We start from the raw sequence: 12,951 nt of genomic DNA, 5'->3' as shown, positions 1-12,951 counted from the left end.
ATCTCAATGTGGTTTTAATTTGCATTTCACGAATGGCTAGCGATGTGGAGCATTTTTTCATATATTTATTCGCTTCTTTAATTTCTTCCTCTGAGAAGCGTGTGTTCATCTCGGATATACTCGTTTCTGTTGTTATGATATAGTAGTCAAATTCTCTGTTGTGGAACCTGATAACCAAGGTGCTCACTCTAGCCAGAAGGTCTGTAAGGTGTCCTGGTCACATTTTCTGTTACTGAGACACAGTGCCCAATGGCTACAACCTTTCAAGAATGAGAGGATGATTTTGACTCATACTCACCATCCCTGGTTGACTGGCTCAAAAGCAGAGACACCAAGGAAGAAGGGTCTGGAGGAGGACAGCTGCTGCTGTCACAGCAGTCAGGAAGCAGGAGGACGGAGGAGCCAGAGATGGAGGTGCATGGCCCAGATTACATGTCCTGCGACCTGCCTCTTCAGACTGGGCCCCAGCTCCTTACTCTGGCCTCTTCAGGATCAGCTCAAATATTATTTCATAGTTAACTCCCTAGTTGCTCCCACTGCAGTCAAATGATCCTGGGGGTAAATGGCTGCTGGTCTATGCAAGTGAGTTTCACACTGTGTAGATAAACATCTTGTCCTTCACTTCCATAAAAGTGGTCGATCAAGGGTGACATAAAAAGCTTGTAGTCTTTAGAAGGTACAATGATTTGTATCTAGATGATCTCTAAGATCCTTATTGACTCAGAGATGGGATGTTTGGAAGGTGACTGGGGAGCTGTACTTGCTGGTAGGTGACGGAGTCTGGTCAGCAGCAGTAGCTCACGGGGAGTATAACTGGGAATGCATCTTCCTGCCGGGCTTGTCCGTTCTCTCAGCTTCCTGCTCACCATGAGGTGAGCAGCTTTTCCTCTGCTCTCCCTCACTGTGTGCTGCCTGGCTGTGCTTCCAGCCAACTATGGTCTCAAAGGTGTACAAACTGTGAGCCAAAATAAACCTCTCCACCTTTAGGTTGTGGGAGTCAGGTATTTTGTCTCAGTAATGACAAAATAACTAAGACAAAGTGCAACTGTGTGCTCAAGGATTAGGAGAATAATACCTCCTAAATCCTTCCCATAACAAGGCCAAATGGAAAGATAGCTTAAAAAGGCAAATTAGACAGAGGAAGTTTTTACTATAAAGAGGCTCTCCAAAGTATGTGAAACTTTATGCTTGGAAGGCTCAATATTAAGGCACTGCATTAATTCATAGTCCTTTTAATTATTACCTTATAACTTTGGGTAAATTTATTGTATTTCTATATACCTCAGTTCTCTCAGTTGTAAAAGGGACAAAATAATAGCCCTGAACTACCCCTCAGAGTTGCTCTGAGGACTGAACTAAAAATAAATATGCAGAGTATGTAACATATCCTTGGTACACAAGAATTGCTCTGTAAAAGTAAATATTATTGTTGTCATTCGTGATATTTTGGTATGAAACAAAGATCTTGAATAAGAATAAATGAGACAGAACATTTAAGACAAGCAGAAAGCAGTCTAGAAAGATAAATGTCATGGCTTCTCTGTGACTCTAGTTGATAATTCATCTCTCCTGACCAGAAAGCTCTGAGCAGTGGCTGCAGTCTGCCCAGGCCAGGCATGGTTGTGGGGAGGATGACCCTTCTCAAAGAGGACGGAGAAAACAACAGGAAGTTGTGCTCTTGTCGCAGGTCCAACAGAAGGCATTACATTGCCTTCAGAAGGCAGCTGAGTAAGGAAAAGTGAGGTAATAGGCTGTCCTGTCCCTGTCACCCATAGTGGGCTCAGTTTCTGCACCAAGGGCAAAACCGAAGAGCAGGGTGCAGTGGCTGTCTGCAGGCTAACGTCACACAGCACCTGCTGGCCACACTGGACTGTGCAAGCCAGCACCACGTTCTAACCAGCTGGCTTCACCAGTCACCTGTTTGCTCTTACCCAGTCTGAGATGTCCCCATTACCAGCTTCCTGGGGAGAGACATCAGCTCAGGGGACCCGTGGACAGAGGAGCGGGGAAGGGAGCACGGTTGAAGGGATTAGGAGAATAATAGGTAGATGCTTGTGCCTAGCATCCTGGACTGCCTGAGGAAGAGCAGGCATGATTGCTTCACACCCCAGTGGAACAAAGACTTCCCAAATCCTGGGCCTTGAGTTTCCCGCAGGCTCGTCCCACGCTCACCCAGAGCCAAGGCTCCACTTTTCTGTTGCTGGAGTCACTATTCTCTTAGCCCTGAGAAATGCAACGTGACAGGCATCCGTGCAGCTGTTGGAGCCCTTCCCACCAGCCGGTGGCCGTGGCATGACTCTTACGTGAAGTTTCCTTTCTTAGCACTTCCTTCTCCTTTGCCATCACCCTGGGCCAGGACCTCACTGGTTCATTTCTACAACACTGACATAGACACTGTCTCTGTGTTTTTTTCAACTGGGCAGGTCCCCAATGCCACTTCAGCCTTAGATCTCATTTCAAACTGTCACGCTTTTGTCAAGGCCCTCATTTCCCGCATGCCTGAGGTTCTACTGCATGAAGTTCCAGCTTTCCTCACGAGTGTCCGATGCTCCACAGTGTGCCCCCAGCTGACACAAAGGCTTTCTCCACTTCCTCATCTGTGGGGCCATCCTTCCATGCCCACCTGCACCCCAGTAAATGCACACTGCTTGTGGCATGGTGCTTCTGTTCCAGGAAACCTTGCCAAGGTGCCCCCACAAGGACCACCCTAGTGAACTCCACTATCCAGGATGAGGACTCAGAGACTGAGGTGGGACTGTGCTCTTAAAGGTGTGCTTGCTTTACTGGGGCTGGAAAGTATGGGCTCAGCACGAAAAAGCGTTTGCAGCAGGAAGCTGGGGAGGGTAGGTAGGAAAATACACTGCACCTGCTACAGAACAGTTTTCAATCTGCAGGTAGATAGAGATTAGGGCTGGTGGCCTAACAGGAGGCAGACCAAAGAAAGAGACTGGATAGAGTCTCACTCGTTTGTTGCATGCTGAAACCCCCAGGAGGCAGGCACAGGAAACTATTATGTTCATTTTCCAGATGACAAAATTGCTTACCTGTCCGAGAGTTTAAGTAGCTTGTTTACTGTCTCAGAGCTAATAGTTAGCAGGTCCAGGTCGCCTAGGTGGATGGTCTTTCTAATGCACGACTCTGCCTGCACCCAGCAGGGCCGTGAACCTCCTAGAGCAGTGAGAAGCATGCTTGGGAGCAGCAGGAGTGGACATGGAGCTGCGGGGCCTCCAGGGAAGATGCTTCGGACCTGGGAATGGGAGAAAGCCTGCCGCTTTCACTCAGTGAAGGAAGGAGAGAGGGAAGAACATTCTGGAAGTGGAGAAACTTGGTGAGCAAAGCCACAGAGTGTGGTAGGGAGAACGGGCCAAGGGAAGTCTGCTGGCCCCGTGAAGATGGCTCGGCTTCTCTCCTGAGAATCTGAGATAAGCAGGAAAGAGAGGCCCAAATGTCTCCCTCAGATAGGCGGCCCCTCCCAGGGCCAACAGTGCTGGTGTGGGGACAGTGTGGCAGAGGCCAAAAGCGCTCCTTCTCTAGTAGCATGGAACTGGGCCAGGGGAGAGGAGGGGCCATCTGCTCCCCCCAGGCCGGAGCGCCTAGAGCAGAAACAGAAGGGACGTATGGCAGGTGTGCTGGAGGAAGGGTCTCTGGCGGAGCTGGCTGCTGAGCGTTTGGGAGAGGCGCGAGTGCCCTGCCCCCACTGGAGAGGCGGGAGCGGGAGCTCCCAGAGTACACAGGAGGCCAGGCCAAGGAAGGAGAGGGAGAGAAGAGGGTTTTGGCCACAGAGAGGTTCTTCCCGGCACTGCTTGGATTACTGTCCTCATAAGCAAGATTGCGAAATTCCCGGCCTCAGTTTCTTCGTTTGGCTGTGGTCCCAGGTACGCGCTCCTGAGCTCCTGGACTCTACTGGACGGCTCACCTTCGCGAGCCCTGGGGAGTCCGACTGCTTGCTCTGTGAATCCTGGGCCGGGACCCTAGTCAGACCCCGTTTTCCCAGCCGGTCCCTGCTTCATTTCTCATGGACGCTTCTTTGACAGCCCTGAAGAGCAGCTCTTGCCCCTTTTGCTGTTTTCTCCTGGCTCAGAGCTGCTTCCTCGGCACTTAGTGCACCTCCTGCGTGGTTGGATCTCCTGGACTTTGTCTTCACTTCCAGCACGGCAGAGTGGCCCCTCTCCTGACCTCTTCAGCTTTTTCTGGGGAGAAGTCAAAGGGACAGGTGAGTCTCACGGAGCTCTTCTGGAGACTTCTGGGTAGGAAAGCAGGGGAGCAGACTGCTGGGCATGTTGAGGAGCAACCCAAGAGCATGCAGCCTCCTTATGCTCTGTGTAATGGGGGAGCCCTCAGGAGAGTCCTCTGGTTAGCTCTTCCATCAGTTCGCTGTCAGCTCAAAAGGGTTTTTTAGCGTTTTTTTTGTTTGTTTGTTTGTGTTTTCATATGTTATGCAGAGTCTCCTTACACAGCTCGGACTCATAGTGATCCTCCTGTTTTGAAGCCTCGCAGTGCTGAGATGACAAGCGTGTGCCACCACACCGGACTTGGTCTCGGGCTCAGCGCACCCAGGGGCAGAGCTGGCCCAGAATATGGTGCCAGGGAGTGAACACCAGGGAGCGAACACCAGCTCCTGTGCTTGCCTGAGCAGGTGCTTAGTCTGCTGAACTATCTCACCGGCCCTCTCAAAGCTTTCCTTCCACCTCTCCTCATACTTCTGTACATATTTTTTTTAACCCAATCCCTTTGTCCTTTCATTTTCCACCTATCTATTTCTCCATTCTCTTCTACTTTCTGCAAGTCTCACCTTCATTATTTCCTCTGAATTTTCAGATTCTGTGTTAGACTCCATAAGCCTTGGTTGAACCCAGCCCAGACTTCCATCCACTTCTCAAGGGTCTCTCATTCTCCTGCCTCTGAGCTTGCTCTTCCAGCTCTTCCTTGTCACTATCAGCTTTTCCCTGTCCCCAAGTTTCCAAATCCCCTCACTCCCAAGCCCTCTTGCTTTTCCACTGGGCCATGGACAGTGGTCTGAAGCTCAACCAGGTGCATCAGGGGGAGACTAGATATCATAGAAGAGAGATGGTAGTAAACAAAGAAGTGGTTGTATCATTGGAGATGAAATAAGGGACGAATATGAGAAATAAGTGGATAAAGTGGAAGGAAAACTGCAAATAGGGAGAGAAGATGTTTCGGAGGAGAGGGGATTGAGGAAAAACAGAATCAAAATACATCATGTATGGGTACAAATCCACTATAATGAATATGATCATTATTTATATCTAAATTGTACCAATGAATTTAATTTTTAAAAAGAGTCAGGGAGCTAGCTCAGTGGCATAAGTACTTGCCTGGCAAGTACAAGGTCCTGAGTTTGATTCTTGTTACCAAAAAGAGGAATAAACAAACAAATAAATAAAGCTAACAATGAAAAAAGAAAATTTTAGAAGAACAGACAAGTTCAATGAAGGTAAAGAATGTTCTGGAAGATGAAGGCTCTAAAGAAGAAAGAACGAGTGCTGGAACTGAGGAAATCTAAGAGAAGGACCTGAGGGCATCTAAGAGGTTGGATGTGAGTCCCAGGAAGAGGGTGGATGAGATAGCCTTCCCACTACAAGGAAGCCTAGAGAATGCATGGCAGCACAAATTGGAATTCGCTTCCATTTTCAAAGAAAAACAGGAGGTAGGCTCCATTGGGGATGAGGACTCCTTTCAGTTAAGTCTCAGTGATGTAAAGAAAAAGATGTTCAGGAAAAATTGTATTGCTCAGAGTCATACTAGGTATAAAATCAGGAGGATGGAACAGACACAGTTAGACATTAGAGGGTGGATGATTCAGATAGGTGTGTTTTCAGGTTATGGTAATAGCTTGATGGTTTTCTTGGAGTCAAGGCATAAGGAGAGTTTAGACTAGGTGAATCCTTTCATTCCTTCACTTTGATAAAGTTCCCCAAATGAATTTATTTCCCTGAAGGCCCCCAAATCCTCTGGTTTCATGTATTTTTCTATCCTCTTCTTTTATCGCTCCCCTGCCTTCCACTTCTACCCTCTGTCCTTCATTGGAATCTCACCTGCGCTGTCCTTTTCCTTTCTCTCATATCTTCTGCTGGTTTTCCTGTCTACATTTCCTTTCCACATTGCCTGTGTTTCCTCTCCTTACCACTTGGCCTGTGTTTCCTTTCTCTGCTCTTGCCCATCCAAGCTGGTTCAGCCCAAATTAAGCTCTCCGGCTTTCCTCAGCTCGGCTCCTTCCCTTCTTCCATTACCCTTTGGGGAGCTTCCCTTCTCTCCTTTAACCTCTCTGTCTCCCACTTTCTCTGGCTGCCTTGGTGCCAGCCTGAACTCTTGCATTCCCCTCTGTCTTCCTCTGAAAGGGCCCAGGATCTCAGCCCCCTGGCTGTGGGGAGGAGACACCTTCCCATCCTATAGCTCCTGCATGGACACAGCTGTAATGGAAGCTGCTGGAAATGGTCCCTCAGATGTTACTGCTGAGAGGAAGTAACTAAGGGGCATGGTCTCTTCAGGATAAGTTGCCCACAGAGCCAGTGCCAGCTGTGGTTGCTCTCATCTCTAGGCTCTGGACTGCTTTCCTAGGAATCTCCCAGTTTCAGATGGCAAATGGTAATAACAGTGCCTTGTGGAGAATCAGGACAGAGGATGAGAGCAGAGAAAGATGTGGAGAGCCAGAGAGATCAAAGACCACAGCAGCTAGGAAGGACTGAAAGAGTTCAGACAGTGGGCGTTAGGTGTTGTCGACCCCTGTGCTCAGCCTCCTCTCCCTTCCTCTCCGGTTGGAGGCTGGGATGTCTCTGGCAAGTGGACTTCCTGTGGCGTCACCAAATGCTGGCCCTTCTGATGAGTCACTATGGCCACTTCCTGTCCTTCAGTGATATGGCTTGTGTCTAGATGTCCCCCCAAAGCCTCATGCAATCACTGGGGCATGCTTCTAGAGTATGTGATTAATTCATGATCCAGTGCTGGGATTGTGGGTGTGAGTGCTACACCTGCGCTGGGGTGGATACCTGAATACAATGTAAGGAGGGACAGAGGCTTGATAGAGGCTGCAGCTGCTGCTCCTGCCTTTGCTTTCTGCTGTTTTCCACAGCCATAAATGGCTGCCCTCTGCCATGAGCCACCGTGCCTTGGAGCCAGCCAAGTATGGACTGAAACGTCCACTAACTAATTGAAATTTGCTTCCATTTTCATAGGCAAAACAGGAGATAAGCTGTAAACCTTTCCTTTATTTTGGGAGCTGTGTATTCTGTCCAGCAATGAGAGAAGAGTAACTGAGACACGCAGTCTACTGTGAGCCTCTTGTTCCTCTCAACACACTTCCCAAACAAGAAGTACATCAGAAATAAAGACTGTCCCTAACTATGGCATTGTCTCTTAGGAACATTTCTGGTTGGGAAGATGAGAGAAATGTGCAAACGCATGGAAGGCAAAGCACTGACCTACCTGACTGGGAAATTATCACTGTGAGATCCGCAGGCACTAGGCAGGGCGAGAGGAGCAGCAGAGCCCATTCTGGGAAGACTGGCCTGGCTCCAGCCCTGCTTATTGCTGGTCTGCCTTTCTCCCCAACCACTTAGATCTTTGTCTTCCTCTACCTTTTCCCTCCTTTTATCCATTCTTCATTTTTCCCAGAAGCACCTTTCTAAAGCACCAGCTAATTATGTTTCTCTGTTTAAATGCCTCTCATTGTCATGGCTCACCAACTCATCAAGATATGGTCCCTACCCTTAACAAAGCACACCAAGGTTAGTGATCTGATCCCCAGGCATCTCTATCCTCACCTCTGTCACAGCCTTTCTCCCCCTCATCCCCTGCTCTGCTGACTCACACGTAGCTCTAACAATATGCTTCTTTTCTTTTTGCATTTGCTGTTCTCCTTGCCTGCAGCAATCCCCCACACTCAGCCCGGAAATCTCTTACATATTTTGAATTGATACTTCGTGGTGCTGAAGAAAAACATCTTCTATAACCAGAGATTTTTTTTTTTGGTTTGTGAAAAGAGAATAGTCTGTTGTGTTTAATCTGAGTCTAGCCTCCCTCCAGCCTGGGTCATTTTCTCCCTGGGGCAAGAGAAGGCCACCTCTCTATCCAGTTCCCAAACCCACATTAAGAAAGACTCTTCATGATTGTGTGCCATGACCATTACGCTTTGATTTTTTTTTTATTTTTAAAGAGAAAAGCAATAAAAAAATGATATAAAATTTCAAAACAAGATTCTAGGAGAGTATCAGTGGTTAGTATATTGCCTATTGTTATCTTCAAAGTAGTTTCTCAGATTACATGGTATGAGCATCAATCATGGATCAAACGATGTAAGCATAAACCTTTCATTTTCATGAACTAATAACGGTTAGGAGTATAACTTCTATCCTGTCATTTATTTTTCTTTTCACTTTCCTTTTTTCTTTTCACCCATCACAGTTTACAGGTTCCCTCTGAACAGTTTCCTTCCATTTCTCAAAATCTACTGTATATTTTGGATCTTATTTACTCTTTCAACTTCTTATAATAAGGAGGTAATATGATGTTCACACACGTGAGACTGATTTATTACACGTATGGTTAAGGTCTCAAGTTGTATCTATTTACCGTCAAAAGCCTCAAGTCTTTCCTAAGTCAAAGCTGAGTAGTACTCCACTGTATGAAAATGTCACATCACTTTTATCCATTTCTTGGTTGATGGGCCTTGGATTGTTTCCAAGATTTAGCTATGATAGGGTGTGCTGCTAGAAAAAATGGGTGCACATATATCGTGGTGGTAAGATATTTTTAATTCTTCTAGGAAGATACCCAGAAGGTTTGGTCAAATGGGACCTCCGATCCTAAATTTTGAGGACTATCCACACTGATTTCCACAGTGGTGGCACCAGCCTACACTCCCACCAAGAGTGGAGAAGGGTTCTTTATTCCCCACTGCCCTTCCAGCATTTGTTACTGCTTGACTACTTGATGATAGCCATTCTTTCCAGAAGAGATGGAATTTCAACATAGTTTTAATTCACATCTCTTGAATGACCAGTGTTGTTGAACATTTTTTCATGTATTTATTTACTGTTTATATTTCCTCATCTGAAAACTACATGTTCATCTCACTTGCCCATTTTTGGATTAGGTCCCTGACTCTTAGCCCAGTACTACCATGTTAGTGATCTGATTCCCACACGTCTCTATCCTTGTCTCTATCATAGCCTTTCTGCTTTTTATCTTCTGCTCTGCTGACTCACATGTAACTTTAAGAATATGTTATTGTACACTTAATTTTTCATGTCTGTTAATAATTGTCTTATATAGTTGGGTGTTACCATATGTGGTACATGTATACTCATGATTGTTATCTCTTCCTCTAGAAGTTTTCCCCTAATAAGTCCATAGGAATTTCTTTATCTCTTTGGATCTTATTGATTTGACGTTCAAATTGTCTGCAAACAAAATAGTTACCCCTGCTTTTTTCTGGGTTCCAGTTGCAAGGAGGATTGCCTTCCAGCCTTGGATTTTTGGTGTATAAATTTCTTTTTAAATTAAATGTGTTTCTTGTATACAGCATGTTGTTGAGTCTTGTTTATTGACCACTCTGCCAGTCTGTTTGTTTTGATTGGTGAATCGAGGCCACTTACATCCATGGTTATAATTAGTACGCGTTGGCTTACCTTTGCCACTATATTTTCTTGCTGTGGGTTCCCCTTTTTTTCCTTCTGTTTAATTTCTTGCCCTGCCTCCTGTTTTTTTTTTTTTTTTTTCCTGTTGTTTTTCTTGGAATTGGGCTTAAGAGCTGAATTAAGCAAATAGTGGTGTGACCAGCGGGAGGTCACTTCGCCTCTCTGTCACAGTACAAAATCTAATGTGTCATGATGATAACAGCTCGTGTCCTTAAGCAGCCCTCAGACACCGTGTAAAGGAGTGAGTGCAGATTGTTTAATCAGTTCTTCCATAAATCTCTAAGGTCTTTATCCCCACTTTTGCAGCGCCATCAGGACGCACGGAAAGGCGATGCAACATCCTCGAGACCATATTGCTTATCAGGGAAAGAACAGATTTCACAATAGATCTGTGTGGCTCACAAGGCCGGGTTCTTAACCGCACACTACGAAGGACTGGGAAATGCACGCGTTAGCAAGCCAGGCCGAAAGCAATGAGTTAGCAAGCTTTTCATCAACAGGACAGATAGGAAGTGTTTTTTAACTTTTGTATAGGATTTGTGTAACAGCTAATGGACATGGTCCCTGTAGTGCAAAGGGCATACCTGTGTTGCTTAAACACTCTGATTTAGACATTGTATGCTCTTGAGATCCCCAAGAGAGGGCAAGAAGGCAGGGGTCTCCTTGCAGCACGGAACAGTGCAGGGATGACTAGAAAGAGGAAGGGGCTCCCAGGCAAAGGAAGAGATTGTATCCCAATGGAACTGCACATGGCATGGGGCTGGCTGACGATAATGGGGGTCCCACACTTGGGGGTTCCCCTTGCTGGCTCTGGCTGGGACAATATGACAAAGCTTTTGAGCAAGGCTGTGCCCAGTAGTGATGCTGAAGGGTGCCCAGGTGCCCAAGAACTGCAGACCTGGCAGGACTGCTGAGCAGAGAGGCCTGCTCAACAGGTGGGGCAGCCTGGGTGGGAGGGGAGGAGCTCTCGTTGCCCGCTGGCTCTCCGCAAGGACTTCCACTGGTCCTCACAGGGAACTGAGATGTGTGCAGGAATTCATCTTTTTATGTTTTCTTAATGAGAAAAAAAACATAAAATAGGAGTGAAACAGTTTCAAAACAGGTTAATAGGACAGTTACAATAATTAATACATTGCATACTGTTGTCACATGTTGTTATATACATAGTTATTCAGCAGACAAGATGCAGACATGATATCTTGTCTAAATCATAGTACAAACCTTTCTTCTCAGTGAACTACATTTTTTTAAGTTTTAAAAGAACGTACTTTAGGGTGAGCAAACGTAAATCGGTTGAGAACGGGCTCAAAGACCACACCAAAGCTTTGGCTCTCAGTAAAACGTTTGGCTCGATGCAGCGGTCATTACCTCAGGCCTCAGAGCACATTCTTCAGAAGGCTTTCTGGGGTACACTGTCCCGCCCCTAAAAGACTAGCTTACCAGACCAGCTCTGGTTCGCCAGGTCCAGGGTCTCCAGCCTGCGCATGCTCCGTGCCTGCCTTGCCGCTCTCCAGCGCTGCTGGCCCCCTCCAGGGACAGCACGCCATGAGCTGAGCTGTGTGAGCGCACAGCCGGCTGTGGCCTGAGAGGCGCTGGGCCTCTGCTGCGGGATGCCACGCTCAGCCGCGTCCCTCCGTCCCTGCAACTGCAGCGCGTGGCTCCTGCTCTGCCCTGTGTCCCACACTGCCGAGCCTTTCCGTAGAGATGCTTTTATTACTTTTGGTATAGTTTACCCTCAGCGATCCTGCTTTCAGTCCTTATCTCCATCTTTGCAGATTCATTCTAGAATTTGGTGGAGAATTAAACATTTCCTGACTATCCTGCCATCGATAAATTCCCTTGCACCCCTATCGAAGACTGGCGAATCTTTTGATTCCCTCCAAACTCTTGGAAGCTTTCCTAATTGCTACAATTTCCTAAATAATGTAATTGTTTAGCTGTGATTTGAGAAATTTCTTTTCAGTGTCATAAAATTCATGTACTGAACTTCATTTTCCAGCACTGGAATTGTTCTTCCATCCCTTATACTGTATTGTGGAGATTTTGTCCTCTCCCGATTCCTATTTCTCCCTCAGTGTTTCCAATCAACAAGCTGTAGGCTGTCACATCATGTCACAGGACACAGCTGTGGTAGTCTTCTGTCCAAGCTGTGTCTATATTTTTGAGCAAAGGAAATTGGAGAAGAGGTCAGGTGCTGGCCAGGAACATCAGGAAGCAGGACCAGAAGGAGAGAAAAGGCAGGCAGGGTCCCATCCTGAGGTCAAGGGCACCTGCTTGTGTAGTGCGCTGCCGTCATAGGCAAGCCCTGGTGCAGGGCGGGCTGTTCTCAGACCCAAGGCTGTGTACAGCAGGAAGGATGCTGCGTGCAGCCAGTTGAGCCCGCACTGGGCCCAGGCGTCGCCTTCAGACCCCGGTCTCCTGCCAGGCTCCATTGGCTTCTCACAGAGCGGTCACACAGCTCTGGCTGGAGCACCACAGAGCCGGGACCTTTCTTGCAGGAAGAGACATGAGCAGGATTTACGGTGGAGAGAAAAGAACACTCAGAATGGACGGCCAGGCCTGGGCGAGTCTACACAATGAAGAACACCCTGACAAGCCAGATGCCACCCCCTGTGTGGCATCTTCACCCACTACTAGAAGGGCTCATCTTTCTGCCTCTTCCAGTGGGATGCGCCGTGCCCCACTCTGAGGAATGACCCTGCCATGCTGAGAGAAGCAGTCGCAGCTTTCTTACCTGCAAGAAAACCTTTGCAAAGCAAAAAGGTACAGGAATAAAGGTCCGTAGCTCCATGTTATAGTAGCACCTCGGTTCATGAATTCTTTCTACGATTCTGGTCACAAACTGAATAGGATGAATGTAGCCAGTGTAGCATCTGAGCTGTTTTTCTTAAGTTTCTCCTCAGCCCTCTGTGCCCAGGCCACTCCCTAAATCTTTTCTCCCAGCTCCTTGGGGTTCTGCCCTCATCTCTGCTTTGTCACAGCTGCGCTTAGGCTTGCTCAGGTCTTCAAAGCCATCTAAGGCCACCACAGTAAGTCCTTCTAGTGTCTGCCTCTGGGTCCTGCTGTTAGCGGAACACAGTGACAAAGCTGCTGAGCTGCTGTCGAACAGCTCTGCACCTCGGAAGGTGATGATTTCTTAGCTTGTTTTCCTTCCTTGATTTGGTTAAAAGCCTTCCAAGCTCTCTGAATGACACACATAGTATTCTTCCAGTCCTCTTCACCTAATAAACAATATGGTATCTAAAGCCCCCTGGTATATTTCACAGGAAGGTAAGATCCTACAGTAAGATACCAT

The 12,951-nt window shown here is 47.2% G+C and overlaps 1 long non-coding RNA gene across 1 annotated transcript in view; it reads right to left on the bottom strand.

Annotated features, from left to right (window-relative positions):
- Nucleotides 1-12,951, bottom strand: part of LOC111816139 — a 132,614-nt gene that overhangs the window by 48,389 nt on the left and 71,274 nt on the right. Inside the window, exon 4 of the long non-coding RNA XR_002820627.1 lies at nt 11,068-11,079. This is a non-coding gene — a long non-coding RNA (uncharacterized LOC111816139). The remainder of the gene's footprint in view (nt 1-11,067; nt 11,080-12,951) is intronic.

The sequence above is a fragment of the Octodon degus genome, unplaced genomic scaffold (genome assembly GCF_000260255.1).
Source record: "Octodon degus isolate 3935 unplaced genomic scaffold, OctDeg1.0 scaffold00027, whole genome shotgun sequence".
Classification (NCBI taxonomy): domain Eukaryota; kingdom Metazoa; phylum Chordata; class Mammalia; order Rodentia; family Octodontidae; genus Octodon; species Octodon degus.
This window is presented reverse-complemented; position numbering and strand designations above follow the sequence as displayed.